The 20,712-nt window shown below is 35.7% G+C and overlaps 1 long non-coding RNA gene across 1 annotated transcript; it reads right to left on the reverse strand.

Moving 5' to 3' along the window:
- Positions 1 to 1,245: 1,245 nt before the first annotated feature.
- Positions 1,246 to 20,418, reverse strand: LOC140600705 (uncharacterized). Its single transcript, XR_012003868.1, has 3 exons — positions 20,276 to 20,418; positions 1,786 to 1,880; positions 1,246 to 1,479 (listed from the first exon to the last, which is right to left on the reverse strand). It is a non-coding gene; the product is annotated as an uncharacterized lncRNA (long non-coding RNA).
- Positions 20,419 to 20,712: the final 294 nt, after the last annotated feature.

Genomic DNA, 20,712 nt, shown 5'->3' on the forward strand with positions numbered 1-20,712 from the left:
ATTTCTCTTATAGCAGTTGTTCCAAGTTTGGTTCTTGGATCAGCAATATTAGAATCCTCTGGGAACATGTGAGAAATGCAAAATTTCTGGTCCTGTCCCAGATCTCTAGCATCATGAACTTTAGATAACTCTGATGGATGCTTAAGTCGAGAACTATCATCTTAGACTGTCTATTCCCTGTATAAATAACCTCAGACGGGCTTCTAATTCTTTGTATTATTTAAAAAAATCATTTAAAATATACAAGTTTATTAAATAAAACTTGAAAATTATAAAATAGAAGATGAAAAAGCAGAGGAGGAAGGGCATGAGGATGATGAGGTCAACATATTTCCTCTCACTCAAATGCAAGAATTTTGACTTTTTTCGTGATTTTTCCATTAAACATTTTTCCCCTGCAATATTAATTTTAAAATATCTGTATATTACAGCCTACATTTTAAATGTCACAACACTTTTCTGTGTTATTATCTGGATGTATAAATCTCATTTTCAGATCTTCAAAATATCCCATTCATTTAACTATCTGCCTATGGTTGGACACTTCAATTTCACAATTATAGATAACCCTCTGATCAATATATGTGTGTATAAAGCCTTTCTATTTATTTATTTATTTATTTATTTATTTTTAAAGATTCTATTTATTTATTCATGACAGAGAGAGAGAAGGAGAGAGAGAGAGAGGCAGAGACACAGGCAGAAGGAGAAGCAGGCTCCATGCAGGGAACCCGATGTGGGACTTGATCCCAGGACTCCAGGATCACCCCGGGAGCCAAAGGCAGTTGCTCAAACGCTGAGCCACCCAGGCATCCCGACCTTTTTAAATGTGCCCTTAGAGAGTCCTGTGAGTAGACTTCCTGGCTGAGTGTAGATGATTATATTGTAAGATGCTTCTATTGGTTAAATTCTGAACATTGTCTTAACTCTCCAAGACCCATTTATTTCTGAGGCATAGAATTTATTTAGCTCAGGAGGCAATCCTATGTAAATATTCACACCCTGTCCCCCATGCCCTCATTCTTTTTTTTTTTTTTTTTGAGTATTTATATGTCTACTAAAGTTTGTAGCAAATCTTCTAAATTTTGTCCCATGCCCAATCTTAGAATCTAAATTTCTGGTACTACCTTCATCATCTCCCCATTGCAGGTCTTCAAAAGGTACTTTGAAAGAAAGTTTGGTATAAGGCTGGATTCCCAGTAGTTTTATTTTATTTTAAAGATTTTATTGATTGATTGATTGATTGAGAGCAGAGGGAGGGGCAAAAGGATTGGGGGAGAGAGAGAATCCTCAGTAGGCTCCACACTGAGCATGGAGCCCAATGTAGGGCTCAATCCCAGGACCCTGAGACCATGACCTGAGCCAAAGTCAGATGCTTAATCAACCGAGCCACCCAGATACCCCTACCACCCTCTGTATTACTGTCTTTGCTTCCTTTTCAGGGTCTTGTGTGATTTTTTTCCTTTCTCTTCTTTATGTCTGCAAAAGAGAAATATTTGTAATTAGGAGATGGTTTTATATTTATTTTCCTAATCTAGGTTTAATATGTTTGCTAGACCTACCTATTCATTGGTTAGTTTGCAATCAATCCAGAAGCCCACAAAGGTCTTATTTCTCTGTATTTTTCTAACTTCCTCATAACTTGTCTGTGTCCCTATTTTCCAACTTCCCAGTGCTCTGTTCTTGCATCATTCCATTATTGATATTTTACACAGGAAAAGAAGAATAGAGATAGCCAAATATCATCATGCTCCATATCATCAAATTCTTTTTAAAATTTCTTACCCAGGCTTATCTTCCTGAGAGATATGGCTGTAGGTTAGAAATCTGGAGCCAGAGTGGGATATTCAGCAGACAAAGGAGCCCTGTGCTTATTCTTTCTGTAAATGGATTCAGAATAGTTGACAAATAAATATACTTTTTAAAAGTCATCTTTCCTTTACTTAAGGAGCACTTAAAAGAAACTACATCCAGTCTTTCAGTCCAGGGGGAATGTCCAATATAATGAATTTACTTCCACAGAAGCCTAAGAAAGTGAATACAGCTTTGAAAGTGTTTAGTTTGCACCCAGGGAATAGTTTACATGCCTGGAGAAACTCTATCAAGATACAACAGGAATTTGGGAAATTGACTCAGTGCTAGGCTAATATTAACAATAATCCATCCAGCATTTTTGTACCCTACATCCTTATGTTTACAACGTCTTCAATACGCTACTTGCTTTCTACCACATGTCTCCAGATCATATTCATAAAAGAATTTCAAATATAACCACACAGGTCACTTCATTTTATCCTCTTAAAGATGGGATGAGAAAGCAAGTGGATGAACAAAATGAAATAGATAAATTTTTTAATAAAATAAGAGATTGGTTAAGTAACTCCACTGAAACCTACAAAAAGTAGAAATTGATTAATTTATTAATCAGTGGGTACCCATATATTGCTACTAAATGAAGGGAATAACATCCATAGACTCCAAAGTTCAGAAGAGGCTTGCTATGGTTATCAGAGAATAGTATCAGGCAAAAATATATCAAAATAACAGAAATTTCACCAAATTTCAGTGATTTCATTGTTTTAAACAGAAGCCTTATACATATCTATTTTAGAAAGAGTGAAAAGATGAAAGATGAAGAAAAGATGAAGACACTTAAATTTCCAGGAATTTTGAGATTGGGAGGTGAAAATTCTTTCATTAAGAAAGAGGTAGAAATGCAGTATAAAATGTAACAAGCATCTTAAATGCATAGCTGTGCTCACAAAAGCATAAGGGAAACTGACAGGGGCCAAAATCAAAGAAAGAATGGAAAGTTAGAAATGTGTGGGCCAAGAGGGAATGGTTGGCTTGAGAATATTTGCCAGTCCCCATAAAGCCTTGGCTTGTAATGGATGTATAAGGACTGGATATAATTCTTTGGCCTCTGTAGGGTTGGACCTGATGTGCTTGCATAATGCTAGAACTTCTTTGGAAGTTTCTGATCATATCCTTTCTCAGAGCTTAGCTTCTCACCACTCTATTCATAAGAAGATCCCATAACAGAGGAGCTGGAGCCCCTAGTTTTATCATCCCTCCACTTTTACCTCACAGCTGGCCTAGGTAATAACAAAGATGAGGGATAGGTTTATATATGCAGCTTCACATCCAACATCAACTTGTTCTTCCTAATGCTCAGGCACTCCTGTGAAGTCCTGTCTTCCTAAACTCATTTGCTACTTGTAATGATTTTATCTGGGTGCCTTATTTTCTTTTATGCTATGACCTTGCCTGTCTTTCCTGTTCATTCAGACATGCCTGTATAAGGATTTAGGTTAATTGAGGGGTACAGAATTTAAGTTTTGTCAATGAGTTTCTAGGTACTAGGAAAATCAAAGATAGTAGCTAAACACGAGTTTCTTTGTCTCTGAACAATTCAAATATAATCATGTTAGCTCTGTCTAAGCAAAATACATAAAAACCACTGATTGTGAAAGGACATGGAGGGCAAGGAGTGATGACTGCATGAACCTTATATGAAAGTCTTACATTAGCCCAGGTAACATGTTGTAGTGTATATAAGTTGCACTGGGGCTTTCATAAACATCCTTTTAGTTAATTGTGTCATTTTCTCTCCTTTCCTTATGTGAATAAGACCTGAGAGGGAAGGTAGCAGAATTCCTGCTTTGTCATGCCATGACTGTCCAAACACTACTAATTTTTATGAAACTATAAAAAATATGAAGAATGATGTTGCTTAATAAATGCAAGTCATTGTGAGAAGTCAAGTAGGTGCTCTTTTGGAGTTGGTTGAGAAGAATTGGAGGTGAGAAAAGAGACAAAGAGAATAGGTTTTAGCTTTTGGATCTGTGAGGCTTCTTATCTAGTATTCCACCCTAAGAAAAAAGAAGTGTATGATGGTAGTAGCATGGGGGTTATTGTACTTCTGCAGTCATAAGACATTCCTCATTAGGAGTGAGGAGAAGAAAATAAAAGGTGGGGAAATAGAGCAGAGGGATTAAGAATGAACAGCTGGGTTGATACATTGAAAACCTTTATATCATTAAGCTGCTGATTTATTCATTCAATAATGCATTCATATTCAATGTGGTTAGGGAAGACTGGAGGGACAATCCATTATGAACCTCTGTATCATATACCACGAAACACTTCATCAATCTCACTAATTTCTTCACATGTCTTTCCCTGAAGATTTTCAGCCACAGACTCTCACTTTTCCCCCAGGTAGGCTATTCCTGTGCCATTGCTTTAATTGCATGACTGCTCCTCATAACAGTAAATTAAAACATCTAAATCTGAATCTAGACAAATAATTTGTTCTACCACATTTCTCCCAGTGAGTTAAGTTAGGTAGTTTTTATAAAAGGACATGTGTTTAACAAATCTTGACATTTGGGTTTAGCGCATGAATTAGCCATTCTGGCCACGGCTTTGATCTGCATAGATGCTAGCTCAGCACTGAGAGGCTGTGTGGAATGTGATTCACCAGAGCAGTTCTGGGCAGAACCAATGACCTGGAAAACTCATTCTTGACCTTTCTGGCCACGGGTATCCTCTTATCTCACAGTGGTTACAATCGCCATGATCAGTATTTAATAATTCAAGTATATATTAAAATACCCAAATTCTCACCTACTTTAAATTGACTCTAAGTATTAACACAATGGTTTCCTTAAAGTAAAAATTAATGTTGCAATTTAACAAATAATTAACACAAGCCTGTAAAACAGCAAAAATTATTATACCTTTTCCCCAAAAAGGTTGAAAAAAGTGTAAACAGCTGTCATAGTAGAAAAGCTTTTCTAGATATAATGTGTAAAATGTAGGCGCTTTAATGTGCATTTATCAAGAGACAACAAGCAAAGGGGTTAGAGTGTGGCATTTTGAGTCAGACACACTTGGGTTCAGATGCTAAGCCTCATTTTCCTCATCTGTAAGATGGGGTTACAAATAGGACCTCTTGTGTAAAAGCACTCTGAGGATCAAATGAGAGTGTATGAGGCATTTAACAATGCATTACTCTATTCAGACACAATAGAGCTAGCTAGTGTCAGAATCTTTACAAATATATTGGTTTACAATCTATGGTGTTTTACCTTTCTGACTGAAGCACTCAACAGTCTGCTACGCATTCTATAAACTCAACTTATTAAGAATTTTTGCAGCAAGAAAGAATTTTTTAAAAATGAACTATACCACATGTAGCTTTTTTTCGGGAATACAGGTCTGGGAGAACAAACTTTTAGCTAAGGCTCTACCATATATTGGGGTTACAGCATACCCACTATTCACAACTGTTCCTCATCCCTGACCAAAGACTGCATATCAATAAAACCTTGTACTCTTCTTACTGTATTAGTGATGATCACTATGAATATTAAAGACAAATTTTTTAAAAGATTTTATTTATTTATTCATGAGACACACACACACACACACACACACACACACACACACAGAGGCAGAGACACAGGCAGAGGGAGAAGCAGGCTCCATGCAGGGAGCCTGATACAGGACTCGATCCCAGGTCTCCAGGATCACACCTGGGGCTGCAGGCGGCGCTAAACTGCTGTGCCACCGGGGCTGCCCTAAAGACAAAATTTTTTAATTTTTTTTCTTTATTCATTCAAACCAATAAAGACTTATTAGATTTTTCTTAGGAGTTAAGCACCTGCTTTGCATTATGGGGGCTACAAAGGCAATGGGAACAGAGTCTTGGCCTCCACTTTCCACATCGATCATCAGCAGCATTTTTTATGATTCTTCTTTTTTCTAAATATAATTATTATTTTCTTAGTGTTAAAATTTGTATTAATCATTAGAGAAATATCTTTTATGCCATTCACAGATCCCTTCTTTGAATAAGTCACAGTGATGATGGATATGCAGAAGATAAAGCCTCCCCTATGATTACATAAAGTTCTTCTATTTCTGAATAAAAGAGAAACATGCATAAATGGGAAAACAGCTGTACTATGTAGTCAGCAAGTTGCATAGTTATCTCATCTTGCTGAGACAATGCAGCTTTGATTATACATTTTTTTGATAGTCACTACTAATAAGGATAGTTCTTAGGTGTTAATGTTGTAAATTCTTTAGAAAAAAGGTAAGTGAGCCTAAAAGATATTCAAGATATCAAAGATGGCAATGGTAATTTCAAGCATAACTCTCTTTCTATTGCTTAAGCTTTTATACTATAATAAATGTGGCAAATGACATTCTGGTATGGATTGGAATAATTCTGTCTCACTTCTTTGACCCTAAAGCAGTCTTTCTAACTTGGATTGAAAATCTGTACCATCAACACATCCTCTTACTGAACTCACATACTGTCTTTACTGACACTTCAAGACAGTGGTATAATTTTTCCTTCAAAAGAGTGAAGTTTTATTGATCTCATTCTAAGGAACTAAAGGAATTGAATGATAGCACAGGGAGGCTACTGCTGTCACCAGTACTTGTCATCATCTGCACAAGAATCAAGTCATGAGAGAAAGAGGTTTGAAATGCCATTGGGAAATCTTGGCTGTCTGCAAATGTGCACATTAGAGGCCAATGGTTTCACCCATGGCATACAAGTTTCCCAAGTGAAGTACTTATCAACCTTTTTCCATTTCAAAACACATGTAGAAAAATAATAATATTTCCTGGGGGTAAATCAGAGTAAATTTGGGAGTAGCTATACAAGATGTGGTGATAAAATAATTACATCTCTTTTTAAAGCAAAGTATTAAGAATAATACTTGATATTTAACTGGAAAAATACATCCAAGTAAAACCTTGACATTTCAAATGAGAAACCTGAGCTTGCTTCAGTGAACATAACTGTAATTTTAACAGATTTTTATACTTGAAATGGCCACAGCAATTTCTGATTAAGACTTTTTAAAAGATGTTAAAATGATGATGTCTCCAAAATTTGATAGTCATTACCAACAAGAAACTTTTAAATAGGTGATAAAAAATTTAAAACCATTATTATAAAAATTAATAATTGGAAATTAGGCTTAAAGAATATAGGCAGGGTTCTTGTTGAAATTTTCTGTGATAATAAAAAGGGATCTTGGATGTAGATTTTTAAAATAATTATGGAGCTCTGATTTGTGGAACATGTATACATTGTTAGAGCCATCACCCTATGTTAGCCTGGATATCACTAAAAAGACACAAATAATAGAAGTACCAGAATAAAGACTTCAATTATTGACTATTGCATGGAATTGTATCCAAGGAATTGTACCCATCTCTTCCAATGGCCTATATATAGTTTGGACTGCTATTCTGTGTGGTTCTCCTTGAGTACCTCTATCAGTAACGCTGCCTTTTTTTTTTTCAGAATGGCAGAGATACTCTTTGGCTCCATACTTGAATATCAGAGTTCATGGTGAAAGCCAGATATGGCTAGGAGTGCTTGCAACTTGAGAAGACCAGGCAATACTGTCATACCCCATTCCCCTTGGGCTGAGCTCCAGATGAGGAATCTAATAATCAGAGGTAATTGTCTTTGGGACTTCTACCAGCCTCTCACTACCACTAGGGTTGCCGATTCCAGAGAGTATCCTTATTTAACGGTACCTACCTCTGTAACTCTTTAGTAGCATACACAATTTGCAAACTTTTTATGAAGGTTTGCCATAGGGTCCAGAATAACTGATTGAATACCTATATACCTAATCATAGGATAACAGTGAAGTGCTCCTCCTTTCCTAAAAACTGGGAGATATTTATAGGAGAGTGAATAACATATTTATCTTATGAATTGCTGGTTTAGTTCCTAATGCAAAGAAAGAGCTCAATATTTTGAAAGAATAAGTAAATAATGCAAGAAGTAGGTTTGCTCCCTGATGGTTAAGACTACTCAAGATAATGCACTTGAGAGCATTAATGAGCCATGGGCAACACTATTGGAATAGTAGCTTAATTTATCCCACAAATTTATTCAGCAAATGTTATTCAACAAATTTGTTTATTTAACAAATAATTATTAAATTCTTACCATGAACCAGGCACTGTTCTGAGTGCTAAGGATCTAGTAGTGAATAGAAGAGTCATAAATCCCTCATGGGAAATGGAAGACACAGAAATAAACAGTATAAGTAAGTTCAATGTATATATGTTAGATGTTTATGAGATATGAAAAAAGCAAGATATTGATAAAGAATAGGGAAGGCTAGAGAATTTTAAAAAAGGAATTCTGAGAAAATGACAATTGAACAAAGACATAAAAGAACTAAGGAAAGAAGCCTACCAGTGTATGGGAAGAGCATACGGCTGGTGGAGGGAAAAGCAAAGGTAAAGGCCCTGAGACTAGAACACTCTGGTATGCTCAAGAGATGACGAGGAGGCCACTCTGGCTGGAATGGAGTGAGCAAAGAGGAAATTAACAGGGAAGAGTAGTGGTCCATGTCACATAGAACCCCGCAGGCTGCATTAAGAACATATTCTTTCAATCTGAGTGAGATAGATGAAATGCCAGAGGTAAAGGGGGTGAACAAAGGATTAATATGACCCAGCTTTTAACAGGACCTGTCTGTATGCCCTACTGAGAATAAACCAAAAAAGCAAAAAGACAGAAGCCAGCATACCAGTTAGGAGGCTTTTGTAGTAATTCAGAGGAGACATGGTAGTAATTTGGGAAAAAGGCAGAAGCAGTGCAAATGATGATGAGTCAGGTTTAGGATATGTATCAAAGACAGAGTGAGGAAGATTTGCTGATGGAGTCAATGTGGGACATGAAAGAAAAAAAGGAGTCAAGGCTGGTATTTGTATTCATAGCCTGAGCAACTGAAAGAGTTAAGCCATTGTGAAGACTGCCTTTAGATTTACCTGGTATAAACCTATCAGTGAAATTATTTATCAAAATGGGACTCAGAGAAACAACTTTGGCTATATGTCCCTAGTACTATCTTCTTTTAAAAATCATTTTGTAGAAAATGGCATATATAAAAGTTTAGAAGGTAATATAATAAACCAACTTCAATAACGATCAACATTTTGTAAGTTTTATATCTTCTATTCCCCTTATACACATTTCTATTTTTTCTGGAGCGTCTTAAAGCATACTAGCCATCATGTTACTATTAGAGAACAGTCAAGAGAATGTGATGCCAGGTGACCCACCAGCGGGACCTAGGCAATCAGATGCTCCCTACTCTGCTCCCTACTCTGTCCCCTGCCCTTGGAATGTATGCTCTGCAGATTGTTCTCACAGTGGGGGCTTCTTCAAGGATGCAGCCTGGAAAGAGTAAGGTGTTGTTGAGACTATTTGGACTAAATATATGGTTGAACCAAGTTAAGTCCTCTATGTAACTTTTAAGATTCTGACAGGTGCAGATATCTACTCATCTTGTGGCCACTCAAAGTAGGCCTCATTTGTAAGTTCCCTTGTTTATTAAACGTGTCATCTACCATTGTGGAGTGGTCTACCTCTTCCTGCAGACTCTCCTTGCACTCTGGGTAGGGAGGCCAGTTTTAGATTTCACCCAGGCAGCTCCTGAGGTTGCAACCTAAGAGCTATTTCCCTCTTAACTCATTCAGTATACTTCACTAATTGACAATGAAATTTTTATGTACCCATTATGACATTATTATACCTGAGAAAGTGTTTCTTAAAACCAGAACATACCCTACTACTCTATCTTTCTGCCATTTCTTAACACCATTTAATATGCTAGCCATATTCATATTTCCCTAATTGTCTCAAAATTATCTACTAACAAGTGGTTTGTTCAGATCAAGGCGCAAACAAGTGCATCACATCGTATTTGATTGTTATGCCTTTTAAGTCTCTTTCATTCAATAATAGCCCCGTCCCTTATTTTCTCTCCATATTTCTGATTTTTAAATTATTATTATTATTAATTTATTTTATTTTACAGAAACTGGGTCATTTGTCTTGTAGAATGTCCCATATTATGAACTTGGCTGCTCATCTTTTCCTGAGAGATTTTTTTAAATGGCTCTCTACCTTTTTTTTTTTTTTTAATGATAGTTTTTTTGCTGTTTGTTCTTTTTAAGGCTTGATTTAGTGCAACTTCAGTAGTTTTGGACAGAATCTACATAGGTAGTATTGATTACTTCCTATTGCACCATTAGATTTTTTAATCCATTGATGAATATTGCTTACATCCATTATTAATAAAATTGGGATTGCAAAATGGTGGCTTTCTAAGTCTATCATTTCTCCTGTAGTTTTATCACGCATTCTATAGGAAAGAACCCTCTCTTATCAAATATTTGATTACCCTGAAATAAAGTTTTAGAGGAAACAAAAAGGTATTTAGTATTTTTCTTTATTTCTTAATCTGCAGAATACTGAATTTGTCCATTGAATTGTCCATTGTGGTAAATAGTGACTTTTAGTTTCGAAAAATCATCGTGAACTCATAGGTTATTATATATTTGATGTGTTGCAATCCATTGTAGTAATTTTTTTGTGTATGACTTATTTATGCTATGCTAGGCCAGTGAAAGCCCCCTTCTTTGTCTCTTTGGCATGGGTTTATTAGTCTTTGATAGGTTTCTGGCATAAAATATTCATTGTATATTTCCTGTACCAGACATAGAATCAGCCATTTCTCTTAGTTTCTGTTAGTGTGAAATGGTATTCAAGGACCACAAGATGTATGTTAGGGGTAAATTGCTATAGATTGTCATTGTCTCTTGGATCAGAACTTTATAAAGGGAAAAGAAAAGGATACTAATCCTGGGATTTGTACATCCTGACATGCCTTACTAGAGATTCAGTATTTATTGGCATTTTGGTCAGGACTGATCTAAGTATTTCCAAAGGGAGCAGCATCCTACCTCTGGTCACTAAGCCCCAATAATACTCCCACAAACACTACCAATCACTGTTAAATTTAAATACTTTCAGGAGGAGTTGTTATTTTTGGTTGAGGGCCACTGAAGATTATACCCTCTCTTGGTTTCATTTCCAAGTTTACAAAAAAAAAATATATATATATGTATATATATATATATATATATGAGTACGATTTTGGCATTACAATTGTTTTAATGTTTTTTCTGAACATTAAGAGATGCTCTGAACAGAAAATGTGACCATCTGGAAATTAGATGAATAGAGTTATTCATTATAAAATTGGTATTAGATTTCATATATTAGCCTAGTGTGATTTTGTTTAATGATGGTGCTCATTGACAGACTGGGGGTTATACTGGGGTATACTGATACATTTTATTTTATTTCATTTTTTAGAAACACAAGACTGAGAACCAGAACCTGGATTTTGGTAAGTTTAACAAGATAATTTCACTTTTGAAGATTTATTATATTTTTCTTAGTCACTCTCCATTTAACTTACTTTGTACATATTTTTATTCACTTCATTCCTGGTGAAGAAAGTATGTATACTGGTGATACATAAACATTCCAGAAGAAGAAAAGGAATAACATGGTATTTGGAATTTCCTATTAGCCTATTTGTAGTGAAGAGCTAATTCTACAACAATTGCTCATTGGATCAATGGTTTCAGTTAGTACTTATTTGGTACTGGCCAGACAATCTGAGTTGGCCCAAACAGAAAAGGGGCATTTACTGGGTCACATAACTGACAGTCTGAGATTAGGACAAGCTTCCGACATGCCTTAGTTCAGATGCATAAATAAAGTTATTAGAAACAGATTCTGAGTCTATTGTCTCTGAGTTTGAGTTGCTGGCATTTTTAGTTTGGTTCCATTCAATGTCACAAGATGGATGCAGTTGGGCCGAGTCTTACCTCTTCCAAATCCCAGACACAGAAGATAAAGGGAGATAGAGATAGAGATAGAGATAGAGATAGAGATAGAGATAGAGATAGAGATAGATAGAGATAGAGATAGAGATAGATAAATAATGAGATTGAGAGTGAGAGATTTCTGGAAGCTCCAGAAAACATGCCTGCGTATCTCATTGGCTCTACCAGATTAGTACTCACTCAGAAATGATCACTTTGGCCAAGGGGATTGGTTCCTCTGGTTTACCTAAACCTATTGGAGTATTTTCATGGAGAAAATCATGAGGGGGCTTGAGGGAAAAAAGAATGGGGAAGGGATGCTTTTAGTGGATGGTTATTGCTAGGGATGATGGATGCTGGAAGCAAACTAGCTAATTACTTAAGTTTCTCAATCTGGTTATTAAAAGCCTTGAGAATAAAAACTAAAAAAGCCATAGAGCCTATTGTTTAAGAGTTAATTTACTTAAATCTCAAAATTAAGGATATCTATGAACTATAGAGTCTATTATTTTAAAAAGAATTTCATATTGTCATCTTATTTTTTCATATTGTCATCTTAAATGAAATAAGAACTACCATTTCATATTGCAAGCAGTGGTTATTGGAGATCTACAAATCTGCAGCTTGCATATATTAATGTTCATTCTTAACCATGCCATAAACTAAGATGCAGTCATGCATTAACTCATAGAAGTTATTAGGTCAAAATTATATATATTCATTTTTAAAGCAAGTCTTTAAAGAGGGTCCATTGAAATCTCTGTTTATTTTTCCTTCTTTGTTTTGCTTACTTAACCACATTAGCGTTGGATAATAAAATGACCTATTATGATAATGATAAGTTAAGCAAACATAAAAAGCAACAATGGTTTTATGTTCTTAGAATATAAGAATTAGTGAAAATGGAAAATTAAAGCCATATAGGACACTGGTATTTCCTTGAAAAGGAGATGGAACATACATCTTGATCTTTAACAGGTAAACTGGAATTATTCTTTCTTGGTGAACATAGAACTAGTAGAGCAGAATTTAACCTGCCAGAGCAATAAATTATTCCTAAGACATATTTTCATAACAATAAAGACCATTTTATATATGGGAAAAAATGTTGACATGTTGGGATGACATGACATGTTGACAATAAACGAAGTCAGATAGGAGGAAGACATGATATTAGTTGTGGCCCCAAGTCCAACTACAGTGACAGAGGCTGAAGTTTATCCCACTATCCTCTTTACAATTCTCCCAGGAAGAAAGTCCCACTGAAATCCTAAAGGAGCTGCTTCCAAAACATATATAAAGAAATGTATACAAAGGGCTCAAAGTGCGAACTGCTGTGGTTGTTCTAGTGCACTGCCTTTTTCCTCCTTTAGGAATTGTATGTTTTATTCCACTAGCTCCTGAGAGCTACTCAAAGATGTGCCATTAGTTATTATCCCTCTTTGAGGATTTCCTTTGGAAGATTGGGTGAGGAAGGAGACTGTGTCCCCGAAGCTCCTTCCAAGAGCAACTTGTATCCATGGAGCAGTAATGACTTGATTCTCTTGACTCAATTCAAGATAACTCTAAGAAATCATTCCAGTACTGGAGCTGTGCATGGGGTTGGGTGATATCTGATTGGGATTGCATTGCCCAATCCCAATTCAGTTTTCTTTCCATCTCTTAATCTTTACATCTTGCAAAAACACTCTCTAGGATGCAGGTAGCAACATTTTCTTAAAGATCTCAGTGTTTTCTCGGGTATCATGGCACTAAAGATAGAAAACATTTCTTAATAGTGCTCTGTAAAATTTGAGAGAAAGCAGGAGGATGTTTTCTTTTGTGAGAGGGGGTTGAGGCAGTGTTAGGATGTATAATCAGCTTTGGGTTACACCAAGCGTTTCTAGATTCTGCTGTGATGGCCAATGTTCACTTTTGGTGTAGATACTGCAGTTTCTGGGATTGCTAGGAGCATCTTTTGTTGTAACCTATACGTTTTGGGGATTATACAACTCAATTTACTACAATGTCAAGCAAAGTGCTTTGTATTTAACGGGCCTCTTGAAAACATGGGCTAAATTCATTCATGCATGATTATTAAGTGAATAATTAAATTGATAAATTATTTGTATTAAAATCAGTGGCATAATATACTTTCTTCCTTAAAGAATGGTCATGTTAATTGAATACGAAATTGATTAATTTTGTTTAATTCAATTTAGTAACTTATTTCACCAGAATTTATTATCCAGGTCTTAGCAACTCCACTTACTAGTTTTGCATCTTGAGCAAATTTTCTAACCTTGCTGAGTTTCACTCTCATCATCTAGAGAACCAGAATAACAATAGAATTTACTTTATTAATGTGAGAACTGAATGTAATAAAGCATGTCAAGCTATCAGCACAGTGCCTCTCACAGAGTAAGCATTTTATAAGTGCTTACTGTTGCTGCAATTAGTATTAAAATAGAAGCAGATTTTATGGCCAGTCACCCTTCCGATGGCATCCCTCATCTTCATGACCCTGTTCATCTGACCCTTGCTTTCTCTCTGCCCTTGAGCTAGTAGCTCAACATTCTATCAAGTGTGAGTGAGGTTCCTCTTAGATTATTGGTCTTGCCCTTTTCATAAGGATTGCTTTTCTCTGAGAGTGACATAGTAAGCTCTTCTCTGAGGGCAGTGTGTTCTTCCTGAGTGCTCAGTCTGCTTTATTTCTATGTTCAATAATGTCATAATACCATTTTCTAAACTGCGTTTTTCTTTTTATACAAGCCTTTTGTCATAAGGAAAGTGCCGGGTAAGTGACACTCAGTTCAATGTCCTCAAAGCCTTTGTGTTGTCCCAAGGGAGTTAAGTTGACCAGGGTTATATGAAGGAATGGAGATTCAGAGGTTTTTCCTAAGGAGGTAGCACAAGCAGAACCGTAGCATTACAGTCAGAATTACCCGAGTTCAAATTTGGAGTGGCCTGTAGTACTTTGTATGTGATCTTTCCTTTCATCTTTATATCTTCACAACTTTGTGTGTATGTATGTGTGAGGGTACTTTTAATATGTCTGTTTTAAAAATGAGGAAATAAAGGTTCAGTGAACAACCATCACTATTAGTATTATTACAGCTATACTTTAAAAGGTATGTTATTTATTCGGGATTGGCTATAATGATTAAACGTGAGTGTAGGGACTACTGGGCACTACATTTATAGGGCTGGCACCATCCCCCATCGTTTTCATCACTTATACTATTTAATCCTCACTACAACTTTTTAGGGCAAATCCTGTTGTGATTTTTATTACACAGACAAGAAACTTGAAGCTTGTCCTCATGAGGAAGTCAGGGTTCAGAGAGGTGTCCTAACTCCATACCTCCCCACACCTTGTTTCTTTGCATAGTCACTTCTAGTCCTCAGCAGAAAAGTAGGGTTGCTTACAGACCTCACTCTCATTTTAAGCAGCAAAGTTAGGCAAGCAAAGAGAAAAAAAGAAAAAGAAAACATTAAAACTTGTTGTGGGATAGCTTTTCATGTAGCCTTTCTTTCTCTGGCATGTAGACTCTAAGTGCCATGAGGGAAAGGATTTGTGTCTATTTTATTCCCTCTTTATCCCTGGCACTAGAAAGTGCCTGGCTCACTCTATCTCTTAAGATGGTAATGAATGAAGTTGGGGAGTATGTGTCTCTGCTGAAGCAGGTCCCTACCAGCTGGGGAATATTTCTGAGATATTTCCAGCAGAAATGTTACAACTACAGGCGCATTAAAGAATAACTAGAAAAGTCATAGCATGGTGTGTCTAGAGGTACAGAGGAAATGGTTAGAGCCAGTGCTCTGGTTACACTCAGAAGCTAGAGATCCAATATCCTCTAAATTTTATAAAAATGTTTTGTATTTGAGCTGTACTCCCTAGAGTCTGGACTATGAATCTAAAGTCTTTCCTAAATTTTTACCTTTCCATTCCTAGTCTTTTAACTTGTTTTTCTATTTTTTTCTATTTTATTTTTTTTACTTATTCCTATTGTTTTTTCTATTTCCAAGAATATATTTTTTCCCCCTAAATTACATTTCTCTGAGTCTTCTTAGAAGTTGTTGTCACCAGATTTGATGCCTTACTTTTTCTCTTGAACTACTTTTTTTTAAAATGTATTTTTCTAAAGTACATTTCTGGACATTTTTATTCAGGAGTGATAAATAGCTGGTGTACTACTGGGTCACTGGACCTTGGAAACTCTTTCTGTTGCTCTGGCACCTGAGTGACATGATTTGGCCAGACTCCCAACTGGTCAAACTGTAGACATTACTCTGCTGTCCTCTGGTAATTAATAAAATGGAAAAGAAGTCTCATGTGAAAAAAAAATTTATTTTTATTTTGTATGCAAACATTTTTTTTCTCTGCCTGAATGCCTGAAGGATTAAAAAAATTTTCTTGGAGTTAACACTCTGCACAAAAAAACATTCACAAATAGAGCTCTTTAATTTTTTATCCATCATTCTGAGCCTTCAACTTAGAAAAATGCTCTTTGTTACTTATCTAATTTTGGTTTTGCCTTTCTTCTGTTTGTCCTCTCGCTCTTGGGAAATTTCCTAAATCTGTTGTCCACTAAAGTTGTCTTCATCTTAGCATATTTCCAACAGGTTGTTAAAGTAATAAGTTGATCTTCAAAATCAGGAATTGGTGAAATATGGTACATAGCCTGTTTTTATAGGGCCCATGAGCTAAAAATGGTTTTTATATTTTTAAAGAGTAGCTTAAAAATAATGATGATGATGATGATAATAATAATAATAATAATAGGCAGCAGCAACACAGGCTATATCTGGAATTCACAGCCTAAAATACTTATCATATTATTCTTTATAGACAAGTTTGATGACTCCTGTTTCTAAATCAAATACTCATTTTGCTGTAGTATCTAATCTGTTCTTACTGCCTCAACTTAATTTTTAAATTTATTTAACCTTATTTTTTATCTGAAAACATTTATTTCCTTGTCTTTGGTTTATTTTTTTATGAATTCAATAATTTTATTTTTCTAGAGATAGCCCTTCTTTCCTTGGCAATAGAAAATGGGAGAGGAAGTTTCAAGTAAAAAGAAAATAGCCTGTTTTAGAATATGAGGATACGAGAGTGAGGATTTATGTCTTTTTTTATTGTATTATTTTTATGTATTATCTCTAGTGCTTGAAAGTGGGAATTAGGATGTTAGCTACCAGGAAAGCACTTTTCTTTTGTCAGGAAAATTTACTTTGTTGCAAAGTTTGTATATATGTATTCATATTTAAATTGTTGTTCAGTTAATTTTCTTTCTACCAGCTGACCTATGGGCTTTCCTCACTCACTATCTCCAGATGGAAAGCTGGGATGCCTATATCCATGAAAAATTCTTTTGTTTAAAGGAAGAATAGAAAAAGTCATCAGAGAGGCTGTTTTTATTTTCTTTTTCCTTATTCCCCCACGATTTAAGGGGAGAGGTGTCATTTCAAACTGACATGGCTGTTTTATGAGTCTGCAGTAGTAAATTTCATGGTTTACCTGTGATTAGGGCACATCAGTTGGAAGAATGGTGATGAGGGTCATAGCCTGGTGTATGTATCTGGATACTAAAATAGTTTCTGAAATTCTTAAATTTGTTCAATTTGCTAGTCTTTCAAGTATCCCCAAGGGACTCTTCTCCTCTCTTGAGTCATGCCAGTTTTAGATTAGTAGTTCCCAGGGCTCCGTTGGAAATCCTGTTCATTTATTACCTATGTGGGTACCTTCTCACATCCTTCACTTCTGCTGATTTGTCAGCTGGTTATTGCTTTTTGTAACTTGGTCTTACCTTTAGTGTATCTTAAAAGAAACCTTTCAAAATTTTGTCTTAATGACAAATATCTTCTCCATTTTCTCGTACTGATAAAGTGTTTAAATATAATTTTAATTTTGGATCTTTCAAAGAAATTTTGGAAGGGAAGAGAATTAGTTGATTGTTCTTAAACAGCTATCCTTAAAGATAGGTACTTCAATGCATTTCCACAGAAGTTAATTCTTTTAGTCCTCAGAAAACCTTGTGAAATAGAAAACTTTTTAAAAAATCTCTACATTCCTTATAAAGAAAACAAGCTTCAGAGAGATTAAGTGACTGTCTCAGGGTCACATGACTGGTAAATGGTTTCAGCTCCTAGGTCTCATGCCATGTCCTCCACCTGGAGATTTATACAGAGGTGGAACAGGTCCACTCCTCTGGTATGATTAGAAGTGATGCTAGGAATGTCCTTTATCTAAAACATCAACCACATCACCTTCCCTTCCACCACTATTATGAAACTATTGGGTTAAAAAAAATTAAGTTCTTAGAATTCAGTGAAAATATTAATTTTCTTTACTGTAACCAATTTAAAAAAATTGATCCAGACTACCTTCTGATCTGCTGGTATTTGACTTTCATCCATTTGATCCCCTTACAGCTCAATGCATCCTATTTCCACAACTTGCAGTTTAAAAGGCAAGTGATTTGTATCCATCAGCTCAGCAGTGACAACAGGGCTAAATCCATCATTGGGTATTACTTGGTCTTCCTGCACAGGCTGCCAAATGCCTTCCAAAGCCACTGAAATTGATGGTGACAATTTCCCACATTCTTCATTTATGGTTTACATTGTGACTTTCTTCCACTTCAATCTCTCTAGGGACTAAATCCAGTCTGTTTTGTGTTAGATTTTGCAGTTATAACCTATTTTATCTTTTGAAGTTATACCCTGAGCCTTTTGTTACATCTGTGAATCAGCCAAAACACTTACAGGTAGTAAGACTTCCTTTTTAGGTTCTGTTACCTTTGATTGTTTTCTTTAAATGGCCAGGGAGGAATACATTATAATTGGTGGTGTCAAATGCTCCCAGTATTTCTGTTTTGATTTGATCATCTTCCTATTTTGTTGGGTTTTATTTTACAATGACTTGTACTTCTAGTAAGTTGATCCATGTACACTGAATTTTGGTCCAACTCCACTCTGTTGGACTGGTTACACTGAAAGCACATCTGATGGTGGGACATCATGGTACCTTCTACTACCTTTACAGTTAATGGGAGTTGGTTGGGTGCAAAAAGAAGAAGCAGAAATGCTTGAGTAGTAGACACTAAAGACAGTTTTAGCCATGCAGCGTCAATGCAGATGGCTATTTTCCATGGCACTATATTGAGTTGGGCTGCTTATTTTCAACACAGGTCTTATACAATTCGTGAAGCAAAGAGAAAGAACTCCAAAAAGTCAGAAACTACTGACAGTAGTTAAGACAAATCAACTGGGAATGTATCCTTAGTGTGAGAAGCCCTCAGTTCACTTTTCCAGTAGCATATGGAATAAAACTTTTTTACTTATACGTATTGAATTGGCCTTGAAGTTCTATGGCTGAATAGGGATAACATTTTTAAACTTGCTATTGTTTTTACATAAGATTTTGATTGTTCTTGAATTTATTCTTTAAGTTTAATTAGTAACTGAGATTTCTAACCTTTAAAATCTGTGGAGCTTTTCCTTCTTTGTTTTCCTCATTTGAGCCCCGTTTTCCTGATGATGTATAGAATTAATGTAAAGGAAATGTAGTAGATAAAATTATGGTGTCAAATCCAAACTCAACTAGAATTTTTATTATCTATGCTGTTATAAAGAAACCATCTTTTCTTGATAGTATCTATGTCCAAAGTTCTTAGAAAGCTTCTTTGAGTTCAAGAAGATACAAAGGGGGCAGCCCGGGGGGCTCAGCGGTTTAGCGCCGCCTGCAGCCCCGGGTGTGATCCTGGAGACGCGGGATCGAGTCCCATGTCAGGCTCCCTGTATGGAGCCTCCCTCTGCCTGTGTGTGTGTGTCTCTCTCTCTCTTTCTGTGTCTATCATGAATAAATAAATAAAATCCTTAAAAAAAAAAAAGAAGATACAAAGGTGAATAAAATTTGTACTCTAACTGTAAAGGCTAATTTTTCCTGAAGGAGATATCTGACACATTATGTATGAGTGGATTAAAAACATAAAAGTTAGTGTTTCATAAAGTTTTAGCTTGAATGTATATTTTAGGGGGAGAATGATATAAACAAGTGGGAGGGGAAGACAGATGACAATGGAATTATTGTCTAGAAAATGACTTTACTCAAATAGACACATACACATGTTATGTTCCACATTCATTAAAGTAGAAATTGTGTTCAAGCAAGAATGTACTTACTCCATGACCAGCTTTTTATTATCTTTGTATCCTCTTCTTTCTATCCAGTTCCTGCTCATGAGGTCAGCTGTGGGCATACAATAACAACCCATGGAGGGGAGATCCTGGAGACATTTTCAGTTTACGGGATGCCCTTGTACATCTGCAGCTATTGCTGCTCCCCCCCTCTGATGATAATTTCTTATGAATTTTATCAGAATCCCATAGGAACCTTTATTGGGAGGTTAACTCTGAAGCTACTTGCTTTACTGACTATACCTTCGTTATTCTACACTTGAAAATATCTGGCACAAATAAAGCATTTCAGGATAATAACTTTCTTTACAGCTACATTACTAACCCAAAATTCATTCTTTGTAATTTTTCATACCGTTTTTTAATTGTTTTATGTATATACCAGGATTTTCTCCTTCAATACTTTTCAATCTTCAGTAAGGTGTCATATCTTGGAGTGATTTATCCTATTATGGCTCCTTCTATAATCACATTCACTTTGGATTAAATGACATAATCTCTGAGCAGCGTCTGTGGAGGGAGAAGCAATTCTAAATTTAAAAATATATGGATTCTAAAATTGAAAACCTGTGTGGTTAATGCAAGTGGAGTGGCCACACATGGAGCAGGTAGAAAGTTCTTAATAAGAACCCACTGAAGAAAAAAAAAAAAAAAAAAGAACCCGCTAAGAACAAATTTCAAGTCAGTTACCAATACATTGATAGCTATCCATGTCAGGGCTTGGGTATAGTCTTTGAATAGTTCTAGAAATCTTATAGAATAGAAATAAAGCTTATTTTCATGGTGTACAAG

Source organism: Canis lupus, chromosome 12 (assembly GCF_048164855.1).
Source record: "Canis lupus baileyi chromosome 12, mCanLup2.hap1, whole genome shotgun sequence".
NCBI lineage: Eukaryota > Metazoa > Chordata > Mammalia > Carnivora > Canidae > Canis > Canis lupus.